Source organism: Nomascus leucogenys, chromosome 16 (genome assembly GCF_006542625.1).
Source record: "Nomascus leucogenys isolate Asia chromosome 16, Asia_NLE_v1, whole genome shotgun sequence".
NCBI lineage: Eukaryota > Metazoa > Chordata > Mammalia > Primates > Hylobatidae > Nomascus > Nomascus leucogenys.
Window position 1 is genome coordinate 33,904,171 of NC_044396.1, and position 27,411 is coordinate 33,931,581.

The window sequence follows — 27,411 nt, forward strand, 5'->3', positions numbered from 1 at the left end:
TTCTTTGTTTCTGATCTGCTTGCCTTTCATTTTGATAAAGTTTGGATCTGTGTCCCTACACAAATCTCATATTGTACCAATGTTGGAGGTTGGGTGGCATGGGAGGTGATTGGATCATGGGGATGGTTTCTCATGAATGGTTTAGCACCATCCCCTTGGTGCTGTTCTCATGATAGTGAGTGACTTATCGTGAGGTCTGGTTGTTTAAAATTGTAGCACCTCCCTCCTTTCTCTCTTCCTCCTGCTTTGGCCATGTAAGATGTGCCTGCTTCCCCTTTGCCTTCCGCCATGATTGTACATTTCCTGAGGCCTCCCAGAAGCAGAAGCCTCAATGCTCCCTGTACAGCCTGCAGAACCATAAGCCAATTAAAACTCTTCTTATAATTTACCTGGTCTCAGGTATTTCTTTATAGCAATGTGAGAACAGACTAATACGTGTTTCATTTCTTACCTTATTGCACTGGCTAGATCTTCAAGCACTGTGTTGTGTAAGAGTAGTGGGAGTGGACCTCCTTGCTTCATTCTTCACGTACAAAACATTCAGTCTTTCGCCATTAAGTCTGATTTTAGGTGTAGATTTTTAGTAAATATTTTAAATCCAATTGGACATGTTCTTCCTAGTTTTTTGAGAGTTTTTTTTTTATCATGAATGGGTGTTGAATTTTGTTAAATGTTTTGCTGCATCAATTAACTGATCATATGATTTCTCATTTTTGACCTGTTAATGTGATAGATTACACTGATTGAATTTTAAATATTGAAACAGCCTTGTATGCCTGCAATAAACGATACTTGGTCATGGTCTAAGATTCTTTATGTATGTTGCTAAATTCTACTTGCTAATATTCTATTAAGGCTTTTTGTCTCTATAGTCATGGAAGATATTTGTCTGTAGTTCCCCCCACCATAACCCCTTTGGCATTCTTTTTCTGATTTGTATATCACGATACTATTGTACTCATAAAAAGAATTGGGAGGCATTCTCTCCTCTTCTGTTTTCTGGAAGAGATTGTATAGAGTTGACATTACATCTTTAGAAGTTTGGCAGAATTCTTCCTGAAAACACCCACAACTGGAGATTTTTTTTTTTAGGAGTTTTAAATGTATGAATTCAATTTATTGAATACTTATAGGGCTTTTCAAGTTGTCTTCATGTTGGGTGAGTTGTGATAGCTTGTGCTTTTTGAGGATTTGGCTCATTTTGTCTAATTGTCAAATTTCTGTGTGTAGAATTGTTCTTAGTATTCCCTTATTCTTTTATGTCTACAGGGTCTCTAGTGATAATCCCTGATTCTTTTCTGGTATTGATGATTTGTGTCTTCTTTTTTGTTTGTCAGCGTTGCTGGAAATTTTCAGTTTTATTATTATTTTCAAAGAACCAAGATTTTGTTTAGTTGCTTTTATGTATAGTTTTTTTCTGTTTCCAGTTTTATTGATTTCTGTTCTTAGATTTACTACCTTCTGCTTTCTTTAGATTTACTTTCCCCTTCTTGTTCTTTGTTCTTGAGGTGTGAGCTTAGATTATTTATTTGAAACGTTTCGTCTTTTCTTTCTTTTTTTTCTCAGACCATTCTTCATAACATTTTTTTTTTTTTTTTTTTAAGAGACAGGATCTTACTCTGTTGCCTAGGCTGGAGTGCAGTGGCATAATCATAGTTCACTGCAGCCCCAAACTCCTGGGCTCAAGTGATCCTCCTGCTTCAGCCTACTGAGTGGCTAGGACTACAGGTGCACACCTGGCTAATTCTGATATGTATTTAGTGTTATGAATTTTTCTCACTTCTGCATCTCACAAATTTTGATATATTGTATTTTATTTTCGTTCAGTTTAAAAATTTCCCTTGATAATTCATTGACCTCTGGATTATTTTAGAAGTATAGTTTCCAAGTGTTTGGAGATTTTTCCTGTTATCTTTGTTATTGATGTTTAGTCTGATTCCATAATGGTCAGTGAATACACTATGTATAATTTCACTTCTCTTAAATTTGTCAGGTAAGTTTGTAAAACTTACTTTTCAAAATCTATTTCTAATTTTTCATTTTGCCTTCTTAGTTCCTCACTTTCCTGCTTTCTAGGACAAGCCCATACAAACCTTTGGCTTACCAGAGGTGCAGCTGTAGCATTTTATATGAGTGTATGTATTTATGCAAATTATATACTATGCTTTCACTTCAGAATGTGTTCTGAGTTTCCATGTAACTAAGTGTACAACTATTTAATAAATTTACATAGTATTCTGCTGTAGTAATACACCATAATGTGTTGTCATTTTTGTTGTGGAGTTTATATCTAGTCACTATGAAGTAACAGACGGTAGCATAGAAAACAAACATGGGGGCATTTTCAAACACGGCAGTAGTTCCTAGTCTGTGTTCCCATCTCTTTTTAGAGTATAAAAGTACAGGTATATGGGATGTTGATCTTGGTTGATGGGCTCACTGGACCTCCTGTTTTTAAATTGATATTGTCAGAGGCCATAAGGACCTCTTCCTCCATGATGGCTACCTCTTAGCTCGAAGCTATTATACTATTTGGGCTAACCCTCTGGGTACAGGTACCATTTTGTCTTAGATGGACATTGGGCATTTCAGAGGATATGCAGATTCAGTGTCCCACTTCACCTAGCCTCTGCCCCCATAGGAATGTGAACTCCTTGATTGGGACTCAGATGCAAGTGATTTCCTTCCTGTATGTGTGTAATATGTGAGTGGGTGGTAATACTTAACAGAGTACTGTATGGGATTAGGGTCTTTACCGTATTTGCTATATTAATTAAAGGCTATAGCTACCTAGTGTGGAGGATGTTTAATTGGAATTTCATGTCTATTCTAAATTTAGTGGGAGAACCTTTTAGGATTCTTGCTTTTGCCAGTGGATAGAGGTTACTGCCATTTACTGAGATGGGAAAGAATGGAGAAGAAACAGATTTGGAGTGCAGTTAAGACTTCGGGGATAGACATGTCTGTAAGACATCCAAGAGGAGTTGTCAAATATGTGTTTCATGTAGGAGACTGGACTCAGGAGAGATCTAGATGAGAGAGTTAACTATGGGAGTTGATTGCATATACATCACCCTACAAAGCCCTGCTCTTTCAGACCTCTATTACTTCTCTAACCCACCTGCTGCTCCCTGCTGTTCCAACTTCACTCCAGCCACACCGGCTGCAGTGTCCAAACAAGTCAGGTATACTCCCATTTTAGAGGTATTTATTTTCTGTTCTCTCTCATTTGCCAAGGTCTAATGTAACCTTTTCAGCCTTGCCTTTCATTTCACCCCAACCCACTCCACCCTACCCTACCCTGACATTCCCCAGGCCCCTGCCCTGTTTTTTTCTCTATGCCATCTAGTTTCATCTTTATTAACTTTGTATGGCTAAAGCAGATAAAATAAAGAAAAGCAGTGATAAAAGAGGTAAAGCAGGAGAGGGCAGGCAAGAGACTAGATCCTCCAGGGCTATTTTACGAAACTGGTCTTCATTTTCAGAAGAGTGGAAGATGAAAGTTTTTTTTTTTTTTTTCTTTTTGGATGGAGTCTTGCTCTGTCGCCAGGCTGGAGTGCAGTGGTGCGATCTTGGCTCACTGTGACCTCCGCCTCCCAGGTTCAAGAGATTCTCCTACCTCAGCCTCCTGAGTAGCTGGGATTACAGGCACATGCCACCACGCCCAGCTAATTTTTGTATTTTTAATAGAGATGGGGTTTCACCATGTTGGCCAGGATGGTCTTGATCTCCTGACCTCATGATCCGCCCATCTTGGCCTCATAAAGTGCTGGGATTACAGGCGCGAGCCACTGCACCTGGCAAAGATGAAAGTTTTTGAGTGGAGGAGACCTGACCATGTTTGCATAGAGAAGCAGTAGGAGAAAGGCAAGAGTGGTTATGGGTAGATCAAGTGGGAGATTATTGCAATAAAATAGAAACAAAACCAAAACCGAAACACATTTAGTGAGTGATCCAGGCACTCTTCTAAGTGTTGAAGAAACTAGGATGATTCCATCTCCCACTTAAAGAGTAAGTCTAGAAAGCTAGAGAAATGATGTCTACTTAAAGATAAGTGCTCTAGTAGAGGAAGTTCATAGTGTTTTGGGAGTATAAAAGAGGACATTTGATCCAGAGGTTCCGGGTTTGTAAACCTGAACTTAATAGTTGAACAGCTTTCACAAAATTACCACTTAGAATTAGTCTCACAGAATTCTAAAATTTAGAACCCAAAGGGATGTTTATCTGATTTCGACTAGAGATTAGAAAATTTTCTAAAGTATGTTTTAAGAAATTTTAGTTTTTTTGGATGTTAATAAGTGTGGCACACAAAAAGTAGTTAAGTTTGGACAATACTAGATTAAACCAACAGTTTTCTTTACTGCAGAACTTCTAAGAATTTATGATATGCTTAGGTACATTATAAATATTCTAGAAATGTATATAATGTGTAGCATTTCTCAGACTCAGTTGGCCATAGATCCTGTTACATTAATGAATGATCTGTGGATACAGGGCAAACTTTAGGAAATGCTGGCTGACATGATTTGCTCAAGATATTAACAACTAGTTAAAGAGTAAGCTATAATTAAAATACAGTTTTCACAACTTTGTCCTTTGAGTTTTCTAAGACATTTCAGTATTACCATATGAAACAGTGTTAACTATGAAACTACCAGGATTCTTTTTTTTTTTTGCAGGGGTAGGAGGACAGGGGTCTCATTCTGTTGCCCAGGCTGGAGTGCAGTGGCACCAGGCACCATCTTGGCTCCCTGCAACCAACACTTTCTGGGGTCAAGCCATCCTCCCACCTCAGCCTCCCTAGTAGTTCGTTAATATAGACCAGGTGGTCCAAGGGCCACTATGCCTGGCTAATTTTTGTGTCTTTTGTAGAGACAAGGTTTCACCATGTCACCCAGGCTCCAGGATTCTTTTGGCCACATTTTAATACTATATTACATTTGGAATTAATGAAATTCTGAATTTGGCATAATATAACTAATAACTTTGTATCACTCAGTGGGCAAGTATTATATAGAGTTAGTTTATGTGAAATTTATGACCTACGAATGTGTAATGAAACAACACTTTTCTGTTTTTTTTTATTGCTTCTTTTTTGTGGCTTTGAAATATTAAGAATACTTCATTTTAGCTTTCTTAGCTTTGATTCCGTCATTATTTTGGCAGATTATACTGTTTTAGAACTTACATATGGTAAAAATAATGGCATAGTAAAAATGCAGCATTATTGATATTCAATTATTAGAAAGAATGTTTGGAAAGTATTTCTAGTAACTACTTTTCATGTATTTCTAGATGAGGCAGGGGTTGGCAGTCTAGAGCCCACAGCTTTCTTTTTTTGTATGTCCCATGATCTAAGGTTGTATACTTAAAAATCATTGAAAAAAATAAGTAGAAGATTGTTTTTTGATGTGTAGAAATTATATGAAATTCAGATTTCAGTGTCCATAAAAACAAAATTTTATTGGAGCACCACCACCCTCATTTGTTGATGTATTGTCTGTGACTGCTTTCTCAATACAATGGCAGTATTGAGAAGGTGTGTTAGAAACCTTATGGCCTGCAAAGCCTAAAATATTTACTATTTGGCTCTTTTCAGAATGTTTGTGGACCTCTAGTCTGTATTAATGAATAATAGAGTTTATGGGATTATAAGTTTAGGTATATGCAATATAGGGAGCTATGTTTTATATATAACCAATTCTTTAAGTCAGTGTCTTCTAATAAGTTCCACTTATTTGTCCCTGCTGGTTCTAGTCTTTTTTTTTTTCTGGTAGAAGTTGTATATTTTATTCTAATTTCATTTCATTTTTTTCTTTTTTGCTATTGATCAGTAGACAGTATATGATGTATATTATTATAGGAAGCACTTGGGTTTGAGAAGTATCTTTGTAAAATAAACAAATTTTGAATAATTTTATATTGTTTCTATACACTTGATTGATGGGGAACACTTTTTATATTTGAAGTTGACTTTGATAGGCTAAGTTCTTTTTAAAAATAATTATTTCATATGATCATATTAGCAAAGAATGTTATTCTTACTAGATTTAGTTGGCCCGAGGAAGTCATAATTTAGTTTGTTCCTAACACAACTGGAGTAAATATTCTTAGACTACTTCACCTCTTTGATTCGAATGCTATTACCAGTTTATAAAATTTTTATGTATCTATTTGTATTCTATTTGATAGGTCTCTTATTGGTTCTTAAGAGGGTTTGTTAAATTTTCGTTTCCAAATATTGAATAATTTTGCAGTTGAATTTTTTCTTTTGCAAATTTTATGATTTGGGAGAGGTAAAATTAATATCAAACCAGAACAAGGATAATGGAATTATTGATGTCTTGTTCAAACATCTAAAACATGGAATTAAAAGAAGTAGCTTTAAATATGTGGGAGCCTCTACGGTGCTAAACACGTCCTTTTCAGTGTAATTTTTAGTTTCAGTTGTAATATAGAAGTTTATTTTCAACCTGAGTGATCTGAGAAGGTTGTCGAGCATGAGGGTACCAAGTACGGCTCATTAGCACCTTACTATTAGTACTATCTTTTTTTCTTAGGAAGGGTTAGCTAGACTAGAATATGTTGCTAGGCTTCCATGTCTTTCGTTTTAGCATCTCATTCATCTCCGAGATCTTTTAGTATAAATTCTCCTTGTTAGCACAAATGAAACTAGGATCATGTCCTCCCTTCAAAGAGCATAGAAACAATTGTATACAATCTCCGTGATTAAGGAATTTCTGGGTATTCACAAAGTGTATTCTTTTTCCTTTGTTAGTGTAGGTACAAAGATAAATTGAATAAAATATACTATTAAAGAAAATTGTCAAGTGGATTTAGAAACTCAAAGGAACCAGTGAAATTAATGTATCATAGAAAAAATTTTCACTATTAAATGTTAAATTGTTAAAAACAAGATACTACAATTTAAATAGTATCTGTTGAACTTTAACAAGAATTTGTGGGTTTGTTTTTCTTTTTTGTATCAAAATAATGGTTATATTTCATATTAATCTTCAGCAACTAAAATATATTGTGGCATCTTCTTATGGAATCATTTGTTCAACAAGCAATTTTTTATGTTTTCAGAAATAGTTGATATCATTTCATATTAATCAACTATTTCTATCCCAACACTGACTGGTATTGCTTACACCATATTAAAAAACACATTTTTTTAAATCAATTTTTTACTACTTGTACCAACTAAATCTAGTAAGAATATGACTCAGGTAATGTGATATCATTTCATATTAATCTTTAGCAACTAAAATATATTGTGGCATCTTCTTATGGAATCATTTATATGTTCAACAAGCAATTTTTTATGTTTTCAGAAATAGTTGATATCATTCAGTTTGGACAGTAATAACAGAGGTACCTAATGAGTTTTTAAAAACAAGTAAGCATGGGACAGTGACTGAATTTAAGAATGTCTTGGAAAATATTAAGTCTAGAACTTTAGTGGATGGAATTTTATTAGACTGCCAGTGAAATTGCAATTATATTTGAAGTTACTCTGATGGACTCTTTTTTTTTTTTAAAAAAAAAAGAATATTTCAGATGACCTGAGTTATATTCTTACTAGATTTAGTTGGTTCTAGTAAAAAACTGATTCAAAAAAATAAGTGTGTTTTAATATGGTGTAAGCAATACCAGTCGCTGTTGGGACAGAAACAGCTATTATTTGAAAAAGGGAGAGGAGTCGGTTTCCTATAGTCATATAGGTTTGTAAAATGCTGGATCAAGGAAAATTTAAATGTTTTCTTATTGTAGAACTTCTCAGAGCCTTTACTTTTTGATTTTTGTGGGTATTTAATTTTTTGTATTTATTTTATACAGTATAAAATATAAAAAATTCAAATATTAATGTAAATATTATGCCACCCCTGCATTCCAGTTACCCAATTTTGCCCCCGCCCCTTGCCAGTTTCATGTATTATCTTTTCAGGATATTCTCTGGATATGTATATGTATTTACTTTAAGAAAGTATCATTCTGTAATAGTATTCCAAATCTGTTTTTTTTTTCCTTTGAAAAATACCTTAAACAGCATTCCATGTCAGTATGTAAGAAGCTGCATTATTTTTTCTAACTTGATTATGAAAATTTTAGAAACCCTGCAACCATATAGGTCTATTTAACTCCCAGCCCATATATAGTTGTCATTTGTATAACATCTATATAGAGCATAACTTCCACAATGTTATGATTTTTTGCTTTAGTCTATATCTTAAAGAAATTAAGAGAAAAAGTCTTGAATTTATTTGCCCACATATCTATCATTTCCCTTTTTTTGTTTTGTTTTTGTGTTTGTGTTTGTTTTTGTTTTTGTTTTCTCTGAAGATCCAGATTTCTGTCTGGCTTTACTTCTCATCAGCTTGAACATCCTTTAGTATTTCTTATAGTGTAGGTCTTCTGGCAATGATTTCTCTGAATTTTCGTTTACTGAAAACATCTTTATTTTGCCTTCAGTTTTGAAGGGTATTTTCATTGAATATAGAATTCAGAGTTGACAGTTTTTTCTTTTCTTTTCTTTTCTTTTTTTCTTTTTTTAACTTTCAGCACTTTATGAAGACTTTAAAGATGTTGTTCCACCCTCTCCTGGCCTCAGATTTTTTCTCTTGAGAGGTCATCCATCATTTGAATTGTTGCTCCCCATAAATAATATGTCTTTTTAGCTTTTAGCAGTTAAACTATAACATATCTTGTGTGGTTTTCTTTATATTGATCTAGTTCACTGAGCTTCTTGAATACGTAAATATGCCTTTTACCAAAGGAAATTTTTTGGTCTTAGGTCTTTTAATATTTTTCTGTTCCCCCCTTTTCCTCCTCTCCTTCTGTTAGACCTTTCAATATTGTCTAACAGATCCCTAAGCTTCAGTTCATTTTTTTAACTTCTTTTTTTCTCTCTAATAGGTAGTATAATTTCTGTTGATTAATCTTGGTTCCTTGGTCATCTCCTTTTGGCTATTATGTCTATCCAGTGAATTTTAAATTTGAATATCATATTCTAGAATTTGGCTACTTTTTCTAATTACTGTTCTCTGCTGAAATTCTCCATACATTTATTCGTTAAAAGCATATTTTCTTTGATCTCTTTGAACATAGTATAACTTTGCTGCTAGTTCCTTTTTTTTTTTTTTGGATACAGAGTCTCCTCTGTCACCCAGGCTGGAGTGCAGTGGCGCGATCTTGGCTCACTGTAACCTCTGCCTCCCAGGTTCAAGCGATTCTGATGCCTCAGCCTCCTGAGTAGCTGGGATTACAGCTGTGTGCCACCACACTCGGCTAATTCTTTTATTTTTAGTAGAGACAAGATTTTGCCATGTTGGTGAGGCTGGTCTTGAACTCATAGCCTCAAGTGATCCACCCACCCCAGCCTACCAAAGTGCTGGGATTACAGGCATGAGCCACCACACCCGGCCCCTTGCTGCTAATTCTAACATCTCGGTTATTTCAGGGTAGTTTTCTGCTTACAGTTTTTTTTCTCTTGAGAATGGATCATTTTTTCCTGTTTCGTATGTTGAATAATTTTGGATTGTATTCTGGACATTGTAAAATTATATGTTGTAGAACCTAGATTCTGTTATGTTCCTGTGAAGTGTGTGTGTATGTGTGTGTGTATGTTTTAGACAGGCCCTCACTCTGTCACCCAGGCTGGAGTGCAGTGGTGCAATCTTGGCTCACTGCAACCTCTACCTCCCAGGCTCAGGTGATCCCCCCACCTCCGCCTCCTGAGTAGCTAGGTCTATAGGCACATGCTACCATGCCCAGCTAATTTTTTGTATCTTTATAGATATGGGGTTTTGCTATGTTGCCCAGCCTGGTCTCTAACTCCTGGGTTCAAGCAATCTTCCTGCCTTGGCCTCCCAAAGGTGTTAGGATTACAGGCGTGAGCCACTATGTGCCTGGCCAAAAAAATTTTTTAGGCAGGCAGGTAGTTGGCTGGGGTCTCAACAAAACTTTTTTCTGCACTGGGTGACAGGCACCTCAAATTCTAATCTCGTAGCTAAATTTCTTTGAACTGGTTCCAGGTGTGTGTGTGTGTGTGTGTGTGTGTGTGTGTGTGTGTGTGTGTGGTTCAGGGGTCAGATAGAGATTCGAACAGTTTTATACATAGAATATGAAGCTCCCTCTCTCTCCAGATTATTTATTTATTTATTTATTTAGACAGAGCCCTACTCTGTCGCCCAGGCTGGAGTGCAGTGGCGTGGTCTTGGCTCACTGCAACCTCTGCCTCCTGGGTTCAAGCAATTCTTCTGCCTCAGCCTCCTGAGTAGCTGGGATTACAGTTGCCTACCACCACGCCTGGCTAATTTTTTTATTTTTAGTAGAGATGAGGTTTCACCATATTGGCCAGGCTGGTCTCAAACTCCTGACCTCATGATCCACCCACCTTGGCCTCCAAAAGTGCTGGGATTATAGGCATGAGCCATCGCCCTTGGCCTCAGATTTTTATTTCTAATATTTCCTCCTCCATATTCCAGGGACTGTGGAATATGAGCCCTTATCGCTGGGTCTTCAAACCAGTAAGACTATTTTCCAGTGGCATTTTAGCTATTTCGCATGGAATAGATGGGCTTGCCTTCAAATTCAAGCTATTAAAAGAAAAAAAGGGAGAGAAATGCATCCTATGCTGTTCTTTTTTTCCAGATGTTAACTCGCCTCCAGTGTCCACCTGTTTCATTGACTTTTTGGTACCTTTAGATGATTGTTTTTTACAGTTTGTTCCGAATTTATTGTTTCCTGCAGGAGAATCAGTTCAGTGAGAGTTTACTTGGCCATACTGGACATAGGGTTACTGCTTTATTTATTTAAGAACGGTTTAGTATCCCACTGTGTGATTTCTCTGTAATTTATTTAACTTCTTAGTCCTGTATTCATGGACATTTAGTTGTTTTGAATCTTCTGATGTTATCAGTGTTGCAGAATATATCTTTATACATACACGTGGTGAGACATTCTTGTGGGTACTTGGAGTACATCAACAGACATTTCTGTCCTCATGAAATTTACATTCTAGTTGGAGGAGATAGAAAATAAAAAATAAATACAAGTACATTGTATAGTAGATTAGAAAGTGAAAAGTGCTTATATAGGAAGAGTAGAGCCCTATTTGAGTAAAGGGATGGGAATCACAATTTGAATTAGAGAGGTCTTACTGAGAGGTGAGATTTGAGCTAAGACTTTAAGAAGGTGAGAGAATGAGCCTTGAGGATGTCTGGGGGAGAAGCAGGAGATCAGCCATTGTAAAGGCCCTAACGTGGAGGCTTATATGGTGAGTTTGAGGAGCAGAAAGGAGACTAGTGTGGCTAGAGAAGAGTAAGTGAAGAGGTGAGTGGTATAAGAAGAAGCCAGAGATGTGACTGGGAGCCAGATTTATGTAAGGCCTTGTAGGCCATTGTAAAGATTCTGGCTACTACTCTGAATGAAATGCAAAACCAATGTAGGTTTTTTTATTTTTTATTTTTTTGAGATGGTGTCTCACTCTGTCGCCAGGCTGGAGTGCAGTGGCGCGATCTCAGCTTACTATATCTTCTGCCTCCCAGGTTCAAATGATTCTCCTGCCTCAGCCTCCCAAGGAGCTGGGATTACAGGTGTGCACCACCACACCCAGCTAATTCTTTTATTTTTAGTGGAGACGGGATTTCACCATGTTGGCCAGGATGGTCTCAATCTCTTGACCTCGTGATCTGCCCACACTGGCCAACGCAGGTTTTGAGCAAAAAAAAAAAAAAAAGAGCCATTTTGCTGATTAAGAGAGCAGTTGGGAGGTTATTACAATAATCTAGAGTAGAGATGAGGCTGTTTTGAATGTTTTGGAGTTTTTTACCAATATAATTAGGTGAAGAATGATACCTCTTTGGCATTTTAATTTGCATTTCTTTAATTATAAATGAGGTCAAACATCTCATATGCATAAAGTATTTATATTTCCTTTTCTGTGGTCTGTAAGTGTATAACATGTGCTATTTTTTGTGTTGATTCAGTAGTCTTTCTTTTTTTTTTGAGATGGAGTCTCGCTTTGTCCCTCAGGCTGGAGTTCCGTGGCATGATCTCGGCTCACTGCAACTTCTGCCTCTTGGGATCAAGCAGTTCTGCCTCAGCCTCCTGAGTAGCTGCGATTACAGGCACCCACCACCATGCCTGGCTAATTTTTGTATTTTTAGTAGAGATGGGGTTTCACCATGTTGTCCAGACTGGTCTTGAACTCCTGGCCTCAGGTGATCCAGCTGCCTTGGCCTCCCAAAGTGTTGGGATTACAAGCATGAGCCACTGTGCCCGGCCTCAGTGGTCTTTTTCTTACTGACTTGTCCTCAGTATTTTTTAAAGCTCCTCATGTACTTCCAGTATATAGGCAAAGATGAAACCACTGATCTAGCCCATCCTCATCATGTAGCTGCCTCAAGGTCAGTTCTTGCCCAATGTTAAGAGGTACTTGGAGTCTATAGTCACAAAGTGCATTCACTCCCAGCACTTCCCCGTCCGGATCTCACATGCATCCTTTCACTTTGAACTTGGCCTTCTGCTAGCCCTGATTGCTTTACTCCCACATAGCAGAACCTGGCCCTTGCTGGTCTTGTCTCTCCCTTGCAATCATTCACTTTTAAGTTGAGAGGAATATAGTAATGTAGTATTGAGGTTAGGGGGTGCTGTGGAGCCACTCTATCTTTATTTGAAACCTGGCTCCACCTAGGCCAAGCAACTTATCTTCTCTGTTTTTCAGTTTCCTCAACTGTAAAATGGAAATGATAACAATATGTATTTACCTTATCAGGCTATTGCGAGGATTAGATGAGTTACTGCATGCTCAGTGCCAGCATATAGTAAACCACTCAGTAATTGTTAGCTATAACCTCTCCTTCATTTAACAAATATGTAGTGGACTCCTTTTAAGTGCTAGGTATCACGCTAGATACTGTAGACTAGGGCTGCAGTGAATACGACTCCCTTTTTCCCTGTGTATAAGCAGAAATCGTCCCTTTTGTAGCCTTCCTAGAACACTATTCCTGGAATAGCATGCGTATCATTTACTCTAAACTTTTCCCTTTGTTGAGAACTATGAGGTCTAATACAGGGTTCTCAAGCATTTGCAGGGGAGTCTGGCCTTTCTAAATTTGAGTAGTAACAAGATATACTTATTTTGATTATATTAGAATTACATTTTGATAAAACAAGAGTCAAGTGACAACTAAGATTATAAGTTTAGCTCTTCATCTGTTTGATTTTATCATGAGTTCACCAGCTCTGAAGTGTTCAGTTTCTGGCCAGAATTTCTTATGCATAACTGGGGTGATTTTAGCTTCCTGAGAGATCACCATGGTCGTACTCTTGTCAGTCTTGATCACTCTCCTGCTTTGGAGTTCTCAGTCTTATAAGCTCAGATTGTATTGCAGGTTTCTAAGTCTCATAAGAAGTGTCATCCTCTGCAAATAGGATTATGTGGTCTTATTTGCAAACCTTTTTTTGTTCTCTTGAGTTAATTTTTCAGGATAACAAAGAGAACAATAAGTAAAATTTGCTTAAGATGCATTCTTTCTTTACTCCCATGTGGGTCTCAGATTTTCAGAATTCTCCATGTTGTTTCCTCAGATACTTAAGGAACCTTATATACACTGGATTTGAATGACTTATTGGTTTGCTTGACATCCTGTCTTTGTAAGAGTATGTGGCAGGCTTTCTCCAAATCAATAAAGGCAGCAAGACTTTTTTTTTTTTAATGTACTGAACTTAATAGTTGTTTACATATTCATTTTAAAATGGAAATAAAACTATCTTATCTTCTGATCTTTTCTAAATCCAAATCAGTTCTTTATGTCAGCTTTCAATAGTCTATATTTCTAATGCAATATAATACAATGTTCTTAATATCATACCTGCTATCAGCAAGTATTTTTTGCCCTTGTTCTCTTGCTCGTGTTCGTGCACTGTCTCTCTCTCCTTTCCTCCCTCTCCTCCCCCCTTCTTGCCTCCCCCTTATCCCTCCTCTCTCTCATTGAGATAAAAATGAGCAACTTCAGCTCTTTGGCTGTTCTCTTTTGCGGGTGGGTAAGATTTAGGATCGTAGGCAGTAATATTTGGACTATATATTTAATCATCTCAGGTATTATTCTCATCATGGCTTACTGCTTTTCTCAGTTTGAGTTTCTTGGGAGCTTATTATTCATTAATTTCCCAGGCTTTTTCTTGGCTTCAGTTACAAGGACCTTGACCAACTTGCTTTATTTATTTCCTTATGATTTGTTGACATTCTCATGTTCTCTGGTCAAGATGCACTTCTTTAAAGATAAATGAGTTACTAGACTCCTGTACTGTAATTGACTGACAGGTCATAGAACAGTCTATTCAGAACAGTCTGTGTAGAACAGAACCCCAAATAAATGGCCTTTACATAAGACAAAGAGATTTTTTAAAAATTGTAGTAATGTTACTTATTATTTTACATTAAATTCTTCCAGAGGTTTATTTAGTTGATTTCTACTGGTTTTTATAATGTCTGAATTTATCAGCTTATCTTCTGCACACTGCTTGGTGTTTTGAACTACACTGGTGTTCTTTTTTTATTCCTCTTTTTTTTTTTTATAGATGAGGTCTCACTCTATTGCCCAGGCTGGAGTGCAGTGGTACCCAAACCACAAGGGTACATTTGATGCTGAGCTCACTGTACCCTTGAATTCCTGGGCTCAAGCAATGCTCCTGCCTCCGCTCCTGAGTAGCTGGGACTACAAGGGCATACCACCATGCCCAGATAATTTTTTACGTTTTTTGTAGAGACAGTCTTGCTATTTTGGTCAGGCTGGTCTCAAACTCCTGGCCTCAAGTGATCCTCCTGCCTTGGCCTCCTAAAGTGCTGGGATTATAGGTGTGAGCCACTGTGCCTGGCCTAGATTGGCATTCTTGAGTGACCAATGAACCAAATATCAAGTCTCCTAGACAGGCATGAAGTGATGTTCTCCCGGGTATGGTACAAGCACTAATGGGAAACTAGGGGTGCCACTGAGCATATGAAATGAAAGTCTAGAGATTTTGCCAGCATAACCACAGCTAAGGGTATTCTTTACAGGGAATAACCAAAAGCTTTAGAGATGCTGAAGCTTCATAGAAACATTGTAGAATATCAAAGAAGGCTGATGGATTAGTTGCCAAGAGGGGAAGAGGCCAACAACTCTGATTTCCTGGGGCTACTATGTTCTGACACGGCATGTATCTTGCACAGGGTGACACAGCTAGTAAAGGGCTGAGCTGGCCCTCCATCCTAGGAGTAATATGTCATCAAAGCTCGTGCTTTTTCTGCTATGCTACACTAACTCATGTAAACATCCACTCTTTGGGAATAGTAGGATGTCATGATGACTGACTTATTTCAGAATATCTTCAAAAACTATTTTGTCCACAGAAAAGAATGTCTTTGGCCACACTTTGTATTTAGTGTGACTAAAATACACGTATCTGTATTGTGAACAGGAATAAACCATCATAACCCGAAGCCAAAACTGTTAGCCCTTTCAAAGCTCTAAGTATTACTTCAGCCTCTTCCTATGTGTGGTAGTCAGACTGGATATCAACATTGTCTCTTTACCAATATCATCTCCCTTATTTGTTGCTGTGTTTTACCTCAGGGTACATGGCAAAGATAAAGAGGATTGGATGGTTCTCAGCTTAGTGTGCATCCTGGAATAAGAGTCACAGTTCACACTGACTAACTGATGTAAAAGCATACCTTGCGTATCTGCAGCAATGCAGGAAAAGGAGAGCATAGGTACTTGAAATCCACATAGTGCATTCCCCAGAGGATTTGTGCAGGGAAAATTTTACAAATTAATTTAAAATGACTGAAAATTATAAATTGTTTAACGTTAATCCAAGGTACTTTAAAAGTGGAAGAGTTTTCTAAAAGTTCCAAGTACTGTACTATTTTAGCAAATGTTGCTTTTTTTTACACTTTTAATATTAAACAGTATGAAAGGATCCAGGTAGTTGAGCAAAGTTCTTTTTCCTATTTCTCTGAAAAGCATCTCTATAAAACATAAAAATAAAAAAAAAATTAGCCAGGTGTGGTAGTGCACGCCTGTGGTCCCTGTTACTTGGGAGGATTGCTTGAGCCTTGGAAGTTGAGGTTGCAGTGAGGCATAATCGCACGACTACATGTCAGCCTGGGTGACAGAGGGAGACCCTGCCTCAAAAAAGAAAAGTGTGCTTCGAGTCAGACAGTGGTATTGGCTCCAGAGCATCTGTGTAATTCCAGTAAATCATCTGGTTTGGATTGTAATGAACCCCCCAAAGTGTGTTACTCATAGCCGAAGAAATTTCTAAGACCCTTAAATGATTACTGTCAATAATCTGAGACTACTTGCATTGCCTAAAATCTGACAGGACATCTCCATGTGGCAGTTCCAGCTAATAAATTATATTTCTACTTTTAGTTTCTATGAAGCTACTTTAAAACCCTGCAATTTTTTTAAAACATACGTGTCCTTCTAATGATTGTGAGACTGAAACAAAATGATTATCTTTTAGATTAATTCTTATCACAGGTGAGAGGATAAAGTGTTTTGTAAAATAATGTATTAAACATACCTATTCCTTGGCATATATGTTTAGATTTTTAATTATAATTTTTATGATGTGTTGGAGCCAGCATTTTCCTGTAGAAATATAACTCAAGATTTAATATTGGGCAACAGTGGGAAAATGGGATTTAGTATGAAAATATTTACTTTATGTAAACCTTTTTATGAATGCACCTAATGTATAAAGTGAAGTCAAGCTGTAAAAACAATTAGCTGGGAAAATGCCAAGTAAAGTTTTTATGTTCCAGTGAGTATCTATTAACTACACATTATTGTTATCATTAAACTATATGCAAATGTATGACTAAATTCATTTAGATTTGAGTGAAAGAGACAGAATACTAGAAGTATGCAGTAAGTATAATTAGTTTGCATCTCCAAACAAAGCACATTAATCTTTCTGCAATACCGCTGATGTAATGTCTCCATGTTACTTTTGGGAGTATGTGAAGTGGGCAAACATCCAAAGTTGATAGTTAATTCTGATCAGCAAAAGCACTGGAGTAGATGCCTGGGCTGGACGTTGTAATAAAGCAAACAGTTTTTAAACTTCTTGGAAGATTTTAGTGCAAATGTAATCATCCATTTGAATCTTTTATTATAGACATTATAAAATTAATTTATCTAAAAAGAGTGTAAACCCTCTTTTAAAAAATCCAGTATGTTTGTATCTTTTATACTTTCATGCTTTTTTATACTTTTAACAAACTTTTCAAAAACATATGCTTGTGGACTTAAAATAATGGAGAGATAGAAGTTTTATAAGTATTTTCTAGAGCTCATTTCATGAATCCTTTTGTTGGTGGGAAGGACTTGAGAGATTTTCTACACCAGTTGTTTTCAAAGTGCATTCTCAGAGAACCCTTAACCAAAGATGATATCTGCTGCTGGAATTAAATAATAAGAATATTCTTACAACTCAAAGAAACAATAAGCCATATTTTCCATAAGTTTTTTAGTACTTAAGATTCTGCTATTAGATTACTAGCATGCAGTATTTAGTGAATATATATTGAAAAGTTAAAAGTGGCTGGGCACAGTGGCTCATGCCTATAACCTCAGCACTTTGGGAGCCTGAGTTGGGAGGATTGCTTTAGCCCAGGAATTCAAGACCAGCCTAGGCAACATAGGGAGTGCCTGTCTCTACAAAAAAAAAAAAAAAATTAGCCAGGCATGATGGCACATGCTTGTGGTTCCAGCTACTCGAGAGACTGAGATGGGAGGATTGCTTGAGCCTAGTAGGTTGAGGCCGCAGTTAACCATAGTCATGCTCTGCACTCCAGCCTGGGTGACAGAACGAGACCCTGTTTCAAAAAAAAAAAAAAAATTTTATATTTAAAAAAAAAATGTATGTTTTTGAATTGCAAAGTATATGTGTGAACATATATATCTATTCGAAAATTGTCCCTCAGTACACAGATATGCTATATTTCATGAAAAGTATAATAATTTTCAACTGGTTTGTCACTTGAATAAAGTTGAAAGTTGATACAGACAAAATTGTTCTTATTACTGATGGCTCTTAGAGAACATAAGGCTTCTTGCCCAAAGTCTTTATAGATCTAGTAGCTGGAACTTAAATCCAGTAGATCTTATTCTAAACATAAAAATAGTTTCCTCTGTCCACACTGTCAGTGTTTTTTTTTTTTTTTTTTTAACAAGGTTTAATGAGTATATACTAGCTGTGTTCCCATTCAAGTAAGAAATAAGAATATTCTTTATCAGCTGCTATTTAGTATTCTTTTGGAAGTTTGGATCAACACAATTAGTAAAATAAATTGTGGAAAGAAATAGGAAAAACAAATTCTGGAAATAATAGGAAAATCCTAATTTTTTCTTTATGAAACAAACAGTGAGAGAATTAACTAAAATCCTGTTAAAGACAGGAAGAGCACTCTGTAAGGCAGATGAGTACAAAGTTGATATTTAGGAATCAGAAGCCTTTGTATTCACAAACAGAGAAGAAGGCCCCTGTGAGGAGGCCATTCTCAATCTGTAGCATGTGTACAAACCACCTAGGCTGTTAGATAATGTGCATATTCCTGGACTCCATCCTGAATCCCTTTGGTCAGCCCTGAATCTGCTTTTTAGCAAGTGTTTCTAGACCCCATTAGGAGGACTCCAATGTTTTCTATGTGGGACCCACTTGAGAAATACTGCTGCAAGGAACCCACCCTCCCGCCCCCCCGCCACATTCCTGCAGCATCACTCCGCAATTCTGCTGGTTTCCACAGTGCTGCCATTTACCTCTCAGACAGGCCTGCTGCAGCACCCAGGGGAACACAGTGGCAGCACACCGGAAGAAGAGGCCTCCAGGTCACCTTGCCAGGGACCCTTCTTCACAGTTACAAAGTGGGAACACTTCCAGCACTGCTTTGCTTGTCAGCCACCACAAGGGAGGCACATCTTACTGCTTCTGCCACACACTGTCGGACCACCCACATCTAGTGGGAGGGCAGGAAATAGGGTAGTGTCCTTTAGCACCTGAGGACTTTGAGCAGAACCTCCAGGCTGGGTGCACCCTTTCCTCACCTGCCAGATTCAGCGTGGCTGCTTTTCACTAGAGTTGATCACCCATTTTTCACTAGTCCTATGGCTACCTAATTCCTGTGTGTTCTACTACCTCCCAGTTGGAATGAGCAGCGATGCTTGGCAAAACTGTAACTGGTTAATTCCAGCTCCTCTGACTCTGCTGCAGTTGCTCCTAGGAAGCTACAGAAAAGCATCTATGCTGACTAGTCCACCTTGATATAATGACCACAATCCTTAAGTGAAATTGTAGCACTGCCTGCAATCCTATATTTTCTTGGGCAGTTCAGTCTCCTATTTTTAGAGATGACTTTTCCTGCACTATGGAATGGCTTGTCAGCTACTCTCTTCTTGCCTCTCCTCGGGTAAATAGCAATAAGATCCTTTTAAATCATGTCAGATTGTGCCACTTTCCTGCTTAAAACTTTCCAGTGGCTTCCATCATGTGGAATTAAGTTCTGATTTGCTGCCTGGTGACTTCTCAGACCTAGTTTCCTACTAATCATTCCTTGACTCAGGGCTTGTCAGGCACAAGGAACACTTGCCCTTTCTCAAAAATTGACCAACCAACATGTTATTTCTGCAGGGCCTTTGCACTTGCTGTCTTATTTGCTTAGAGCACTTTTTCCTTCTGGCATTTCCATGCCTAGAATTCTCACTGTATTCAAATCTGTGTTCAAATGTCACCTCCTAAAGGAGCCCCTGTTACTCTTTTTCTATACCATGCTTTATTTTTCTTCCTAGCTCATCTCATTTGTTGTGTGTGTGTGTGTACTTACTTGATTGATAGTTTCCTGAGGGCAGTTCTCCGTCTCTAGAAACTAAAACTCCATCCTAGTAGGCTTTTAATAAGTATATGTTGAATTATTAATGTAATTCACATACCCCCCCTAGCAATTAGACAAGAGTAGGAAGAAGACCAGGTCAGTAACATCCTAGAGTGTAAAAGGGAGGTCTTTTACACTTCCCTTTACAAAATTTGGTAGGCTAGTTTGTGGGAGTCTGCCAAGAACGTGAATGAGAGGAGGTGAGATCACCTACAAAAACTGTCTTGTCAGTGAGAAACAAAATAGAACCCTAGGGAGTATCAACATTTTTTTTTTAAAATGATTTGTATTGAAATAAAATTTACATAACACAAGATTAACTATTTTAAAGTATACAATTCATTGTGCATTTAGTACATTCACAGTGTTGTACAGCCATCACCATGGTCTAATTTCAAAACATATCTATCACTCCTAAAAGAAACCCCATACCTATTAACAGTTACTCTTCAAACTCCATCCTCCCAGCTCCTGGCAACCACTAATCTACTTTCTGTCTCTATGGGTTTGCCTATTCTGGATATTTTGTCTAAATGGAATCATAGAGTATATACTCTTTTGTATCTAGCTTCTTTCACTTAGTATAAGGTAAGTTCATTCATGTTGTAGCATGTAATTATACTTCATTCCTTTGTACGACTATAAAACACTCCATTGTGGGGACATACCACATTTTATTTATTCATCGGGACCTTTGGGTTATTTCCACTTTCTATTAGGAATAATGCTGCTGTAAACATTTACCTACAAGTTTTTGTGTGAACCCCAGTTTTCATTTCTCTTGGGTATATATCTAGAAGTAAAACTGCTGGGTCAAGTGGTAATTCTGTGTTTAATTTTTTGATGAACTGGTAAACTATTTTCCATAGCAACTGCACCATTTTACATTCCCACCAGAATGTATGAGGGTTCCAATTTGCCATGTATTTATGACTTTTTTTTTTTAAAACTATAGCCATCCCAATGGGTGTGTGAAGTAGTGTCTTATTGTGGTTTGGATTTGCATTTCCCTAATGAGAACATTTAAACCTGGGCTCCAGATGAGTGGGTTAAGAGGAGACAAAAAATGAGCAGAGAGGAAATAGGACTTTGCAGTCAACTTGGTCTTCTAGACTTACAGTGTCCCCAGCATTGCCTTTGGCAACTGATATCCTGCACCTGACTTTTGGCGTACAGAGGTCTTCAGAATCTGCCAGATCTCATACATCTAGAGAGACAAGTTGCTTTGATATTCCCAGTCCAGCATGACTTCTTCAGAGTTTATAGTTAGTACTTTTGCAGTTTATAGTGTTCATCTATCCAGTTCATTCAGAGGCAGCATGGTGTGGCAGTTATGAGCATGGGCTCTGGAGTGAGACTGCCTGGGCTCAAATGCGAGCTCAGATCGGGTGGCCTTGGGAAGGTTAGTGAATGTCTCTATTCTTCAATTTCCTCATCTGTAAAATGAAGTGGGGTTGTGAGGATTCAGTGAGATTAGTATCTAAATGCTTGGAATAGTGCCTGGCACATAGTAAGTGCTTTGTATGTTTTTGCCCTAATTATGGTAATGGTGATGTGATAATGATTTATCTATATATCCATTTAGAGAAGGGGCAAGAACAGGTTTATGTTGGTTCCAAGTATGAGATTGTGGGTGGTGCTTGTGTGTTTACAATAATGGGGCTCTTTGATAACGTGCTGTGCTTTGCATAGTCCTGATTATGGCACTACTGTCAGTGATACAGTACAAGTTACTTATTCTCTTGGTTTGTGTTCTGTATTCCATAAGTCATTCCACTAATTTATCAAATTTAATTTCAAACACAGATTTACCTTTGTTTGGACAGGGACTAGACTTCCTTCAATTAAGTATTTTTTTTCCATTTTTATTCTAGTGTACCATATTTTTTTTAAAACTTGAAATTATGAGAGGAAAGAACATCATTTATAATGCTATCATTTCGAAACACCCTATCGTAGCTTTTAGTGCATATCTTTCTATATTTCCTCTAGGCATTTAAAACATACTTACAGTAATTCTACAAATAGAATATCCATACACCTCTTTTAAAGCATATTTTCATCTGACCTGTGAATCTTTTCTAATCAGTCCTAATATTTGAAATTCCTCAAGAATTAAGTTAGATCTCATAAAAGATATATTTTTCAAAATTTGTAGATATGAATAGAGAAAGAACTGTCTCCTATCTAGATATTTTATATACATACAAGTTTGAAAATGTGCCAAGGACTATTTTATAGCTCTATGATAAAAACCTGCTGTTTTTCTACAGCAAGAAAAAGAATGCTTAGCAGTGCCAAAAAGTGTACAAAGAGTCAAAATAATCGACATGTCATTTGAATTCTTAGTTTTGGCCTTTAGGGTTCTTTAAACATAAATTGTACAAATATTTTGCAGATAAGTAAACTGAGATAGAAAGGTTAAGTGACATTTCTGTTTCCAGTCAATGTTAGAAGTAAACACAGAAATCCAAAGCCTCTCCTTATTAGATCAGAAGATAGCATTTTCATATATTTTAAGATGTAAGTCTGTAGGGGAGATATGAATGTTTAAGCTGTGTTGAGATTTATGAATAATGCTATCAAATAGAATGAGGTAATTATTTTTCAATTTGTAAAAATCCTAATGTTATTTGGGATATGTCTTTCTCACCTTGTAAAAATGATACTTAGGAAAGTGGAGATGTTGGAGAATGAAACAGTCACAGAATGGTAGGGAGGACATACGGGATTTTAGTTGTTTAGAAAGATGATACAAAATGAGTCCATAAAGAGGGCATTAAATGAAGTAACTTTAGGGAGGTTGGCAAGGATATGTGGTATAAAAAGTTGCTACAACTAACAGTCAAATATAAGTGAATGTAAAATCTTTCCTTTACTCAAAAAGCTGTAAGGAATGCCAAGTATTAAATCAAAGGAACCAGTATACATTCTTTCTTACTGTTGTATTGACTTGTGGTATCTTGAAGATAGGCTGAATCTCAAGACTTGTTTGGGATCTAAAGGAAAGGAAGATTCTATTTTATTTTATTTACAATTTTACTTATTTTTTGCAAGACTTCCAGCAGATAGAAGGCAAGGAGACATGGGGATAAAAAGGCCTTGCACGCAGCATTTGTCAGATTTAGGCTGTTAAGTAATGTGGCACACAATGCTCATCATTTTGATGTTTCACTTTGATTTTACATCATGCACTTGTGTCTATTTGATTTGACAGGCTGCACAAACAGTGTTTCGTCATGGTTGTCTGTTTCAGCAGCCGTTCACTCAATAAAACATCTCTGAAGTCTATCAGTGGGCCTTAGTTTAGATCCCTTGCATTAGGTTCTCTGGCCTTCCATGAAGATAGACAATTTAATAAACAAAATGAACAAAAATGGAAGAAGATAAAGCAGATTTTTAGGAAACTCCATAAGGAATTTCCTGGACTCTGCAGTTAGGCAGACTTAAATTTGATTCCCAGCAACTCTTTTGGGGACATTTGTTATCTCTTAAGGTGACCTTGGGGACATCTCCTGCCTCACCAGGCTGTAGTGAGGATTAAATGAAAAAGAGATATGAAAGACCTGGCCGGGCGTGGTGGCTCACGCCTGTAATCCCAGCACTTTGGGAGGCCGAGGCAGGCGGATCACAAGGTCGGAGATTGAGACCATCCTGGCTAACACAGTGAAACCCCATCTCTACTAAAAATACAAAAAATTAGCCAGGCATGGTGGCAGGCGCCTGTAGTCCCAGCTACTCGGGAGGCTGAGGCAGGAGAATGGTGAGAACCCAGGAGGCGGAGCTTGCAGGGAGCCGAGATCTAGCCACTGCACTCCAGCCTGGGCGACAGAGCGAGACTCCGTCTCAGAAAAATAAAAAAAAAAAGAGAAAGACCTAACCATCGTGCAGTAAGCATTGTGTGTGGTCTCTTTCTTGAATGGACTTTGAAGCAATTGCCAAGTCACATAGGCCACACTGTGGGATGTGGTGATAATCCTGGACCTTTATCATGCAGAGAGTCAGCAGGGCAGCTTAAAATTATGGTTCCATCCTCAGAAACTCTGATACAGCAGATCAGGCTTGGATCACAGGAATCTTCATTTTTAACAAGCATGGAAGATAATTCTGATGAAAGTAGGATCTTTCAAATCCCAAGACTTTTTTGGGATTTAAAAGAAATTCAACCATTTGACCCTGAAATTTAAATAACTTGGATGGGTGAGTTTTCATGGTTCATCTTTTAACAGTAATCATTATGGGGATCTAAACATTGACCACAAAATTCTACTTGAGAAAAATCATTCAAGAATTGCTATGTCTGCTTAGGTAAATATACTAATTGGTAAAAATATGTACATCACTTATTATACGTACTGTGTTAGTCTGATCTCATGTTGCTATGAAGAAATACCCGAGACTGAACTGGGTGATTTATAAAGAAAAGAGGTTTAATTGACTGACTGTTCTGCATGGCTGGGGAGGCCTCAGGATGGCGGAAGGCACCTCTTCACAGGGCAGCAGGAGAGGAAATGAGTGCCAGCAAGGGAAATGCCAGACGCTTATAAAACCGTCAGATCTTGTGAGAACTCACTCCCTATCATGAGAATACCACGGGGGAAACCGCTCCCATGGTTCACTTAACCTCCAACCAGGTCCCTCCCACGACACATGGAGATTACAATTCGGATTACAATTCAAGATGAGATTCTGAGGGGGGACACAGCCAAACCATATCAAATACCTTATTAAAAGTGAGCTTAATACTTGAAATAAGTGAAAGTAGAAGGAAATCCATTAAATAGAACATATCAATCTTTATAATTAATAAATTTTGGGTGTTTCTTTACCAAAGGAAATAAGTATTTTGAGACCAGACCTATCACACAAAAACCATTCTGCATCATCTCCCCTGTAATTCAATCTGGATGCAATTAATGAGAGTGCTCTGGCTAATCTTGATTGTCATGATGGTATGAGGAGATGTGATATATAAGGTATTCAAACCATGTGGGGTATATTATTAAGAATCATTGTTAAGTAAGAGGATGAAGTGAAACAGAATGAAATAAGTCAGGCATCCAGTCTTGGTATTTCCTGTTGTTAGTGCTAGAATTTTTACCTTTTATGTTAAAAATGCAACATACTTAATTTTTCCTCTGATACTTACACAATATAGTTTATATATACATATATATCCACATGCATGCACATACACATACATTGAGCCATATTTGATGACCAAAAAGGGAGAGGCCCCAAGGGCTCTTTGGTGTGCAATTAATATTTTGGCCAGAAAATCAGCAGATTGTTTCAGTATGGTTATGTGTTATGACATCATATTCCAGTAAAGTTATAATGAACAGAAATTTTGTTTGTCTCTGTGGCAAACCAAAATGAGTTTTGTAATTGTCAGCAGGCCTTAGTGATTATAGTGGCGCCCACTCCCTCTACTGTAGTTAAAGGTCTGTTAGCATTTCAGCTGTGGACCTTCTATTTTCAGAAGTTAATAATTAATTGTAAACATTTGCTCTATGGTGAAAGTTTGCCATATAAGATCTCAGTTCAGGAGTAAATTTCTGATTTCAAGTTGTCTTTTAAAATTTTATAGTAGCACCAGTTAAAAATAAAGTTATGTGGAGGTGGGAAGATTGAATTTTGTGAAATACAAAGTGAAGATGACCTGCATTATTCATATTAGTCTGTCAGATTTCTGCATTAAGGGATTAAAATAAATTTCTGCATTAAAGGGATTAAAATAAAATAGATGATAGGAAATTGTGCACTTCAGTACACAATGTTTAATTGTTGTAACCAAAAAGCAAAAAAGATTGTAGTTTTTTAATGCTTTTTAATCTTTGTTTATAATAAAAACACATTTAAAATGCTTTATCTTAATAGAAAACTGTAGTTCAAGAAAATTAATTTTAAGTTAAGCGTTTAAAACAGTAACTTTTTCTTTTTTTCATACTCTGAAGTCCTCTCCTTCATTTGACACTGTTAATTACTCCTGTCCCTGACATTGTGTTGTAATTTTTCTTCTAACTTTGACCCTTTTTCATCTCTTTCACTGCTGTCTATTGTTTCCCTTGCACTTTGATCATAGGCATTAATCATTTCCTAGCCTTAGGCTCTTTTTTGATTCCTTTACACTTACTCTTTCCAGGTGCTTATCCACTTGCATGGTTTCAATTATTGCCTCACAAATCTGCATCTTCAGTACCAATCAACATTTCTAGTTCTTCACCTTCAGTAAACCTTCATTGATTAGTCCCATCTGCCTGGTGAATTCTTACATGATGGGCTCTATCTAGTTTATCTCAGGTTGAACATAGAGCGTCACTACTTGGATGTGCAGTAATTATCTAAAATACAGTAGGACCTCAATTGGACTTCTTTTTGCTTGGAAACAAACATTTTTTAGGACTGGAGTGATTTTTAACTCATTTTTTTCAGCATTGCTATTGTAAATCCACCATTCCATGAAAATTGATTCTGTTTATTTTGCTAAGTTGCTCAATTCAGTGGTCATATTTCTCAGTCATCATTTTACTTGACCTGTTAGTAGCATTAGATCCAATTAATCCCTCCCTTCTCCTTGACAGACTTTTTTCCCGTTTGGCTTTCAGGAAGGACATCGTGCTTGCTTGGCTTTTCTCCCATCACACCCTCCCACAGAGTTCTCATTATTTTATGCCTTTAAATACCACCTATATACTGGTGATTCCCAAATGTTATTTCTACCTTGGACCTCTTTCCTGAAGTCCAGACTAATAAATTCAGTTGTCCAGTTGACATCTACACTTGGATATCTAATAGGTCTAATAATTGAACATTTCCAAAACAGAGCTGTTAAAATCCACCCCCAGCAAATCCATTTCTTTTGCAGTCTTCACTGTCTCAATAGATGGGTACTCCATTTTCCAGTTGTTTAGTTCCAAAACCGTGATGTCGTCCCTGACTCTCCTCTCATATTCCATAGCCAAGCCTTGAGTAAACCCATCATCTCTACTTTCAAAATTCATCTAGAAACGATGACTTCTCGTTGCTTCCATTGCTACACCCTAGTTCAGGCCACTGTCACCTTTCCCCGTGATTATCCCAGTAGCCTATTAGATAGCCTTGCTTCCAGCATTGTTCCCCTACAGTGTGTCCTCAAAATAGTAGTCAGATGGTTATTCCAAGAGATAAGTCAGATTATGTCACTTCTCTGTGCGAAACCTTCCAGTGGCTGGTCATTTCACTTGGGGTAAAAGATGCCTACAGCAATTCGTAGGGAAGGCCCTATGGAATCTTGCCACCTCTTCTCATCTAGCTTTTCCTCTCTCCCTAAACTTTTGCCAGACAGGCCTCCTCCGAGCTACTTGAACATGCATGGCACGCTCCTGCCTTGCTGCCCTTGCTGCTGGTATACTTTCTGCTTCAGATGCACTGTCCCAGATATCTGCATGGCTTCTTCCCTAACTTATTCCACGTCTTTACACAATTGATATTTTTTCAAT

General features: G+C 37.3%; 1 protein-coding gene across 14 annotated transcripts in view; it reads left to right on the plus strand.

Annotated features, from left to right (window-relative positions):
* Nucleotides 1–27,411, plus strand: part of STAU2 (staufen double-stranded RNA binding protein 2) — a 341,584-nt gene that overhangs the window by 114,021 nt on the left and 200,152 nt on the right. The gene's annotated exons all lie outside the window — the stretch shown is intronic.